Below are 1,579 nucleotides of genomic sequence, written 5' to 3'. Positions count from 1 at the left end.
TATATATATATCGTAGTATAAATATATAGATATATTACATAATATATTATCACTGTGTGTTATATAAAAAGATGATACTTTTTTCACATTGCACATATTTTTCAAAATATAAAATATAATCAATAAATAATAACACCGTTGTGCTATCTATCTGAATTTAAAAAACTAAATGCATTATATAGAGCATCGTAATATAAATCACAAACAATTATGCAAAATACATACATAAAACAAATTTTAGATTGATTAAATTTTTTGAATGTTTTATTTTTATAGATCGTTTAAGAGATTATACAGGAGGAAAGATATTAATATTAGTTTGGATAAGATTAATATTATAATAATTCTGAGAGATATTGATGATATCGGTCATTTTAAGCAAAAATATTCATATAAACTATGTTCCGCACAGAAAAATACATTTATGTTATTATAAAAATATTTCAAAAAATATTTTACTTGAACAATCAATTATTAGAAAAAGTACATACTATCTCTTTTTTAACAATAATTTCGCAACTATATATTCAATCTTGGAAATTATTTGGAATAAAACACATATTCATATATGAAAATGTTTGCTTAAAATGATTGATATTATCACCTTTCAAAATACTGATCTTTTTGTTTTAGGACATCTTATATTCTAAGAAAATTTAATAAAGCAGAATTTTAAAAGATATATATACAGTTATCAAAAGTAATAATAAAATACATAATAGATACAATTAATTTTAAAAACAAAATTTAAATTCCTTATATAAAATAGTAGTTATATAAAGTAGTAAATGTAAATGTGCAGTTGATAAACGAAAAAAAGAGTAAACTGGAAAAAGGATATAAAAGTATCTAGAATAAAAAAAAAGTGAGAAATGAATGAGAGAATAAGAGAATGAACAAGAAGACATTCAAGATAAAACTATCACGGGTCTGTGAACACCGCGTTTGACACAAAACAGTCGTATGGGTGCGGCACGACAACGGCACGACATATAAAATCGCCATTATGAGAAGTGACGAACCAATCAATGTCATCATTGAACCACAACGTTCATATTGTTTTCATTAGAAGAAGCTACACAATAATTAGAATTTGTAAAAGAAAACATTGTTGTTTCACGTTTTGACCGTGTCAACGTCAATTAAAAATATATAGTTTTATATTGCGTTTCGACAAAATTTATATTTTACATTAAATAATTCTTTCCTCACAAGACAATATTAAATAATTTTGCATGTATAAAAAGTAAATAGCACAAACGTGGCGATTGCGTGCTGGAGCAAATGAATCAAATACCACTACTCCCAGTGATTGCTAAACACGATTACTCATCAGTAATTGAGTAATCGTATTAATTATGACAATCAATGTTACTTACGATAGGAACAAAAAGAATAATGTAAACTATAAATGCATCATAGAAAATAAACTAGAGAAAAGCGTGAAATATTGTTATAAAAGTAAAAAATGATCTTGAAATCAATACGATGTTACATAATTAATGACTAATTGTTTGAATGAGTTTGATTGAGAATTGCTTATAGTCATTGTGTAGAAATAGAAAGAAAAAAAGATGAC

The sequence above is a fragment of the Atta colombica genome, unplaced genomic scaffold (genome assembly GCF_001594045.1).
Source record: "Atta colombica isolate Treedump-2 unplaced genomic scaffold, Acol1.0 scaffold111, whole genome shotgun sequence".
Lineage (NCBI taxonomy): Eukaryota > Metazoa > Arthropoda > Insecta > Hymenoptera > Formicidae > Atta > Atta colombica.
This window is presented reverse-complemented; position numbering follows the sequence as displayed.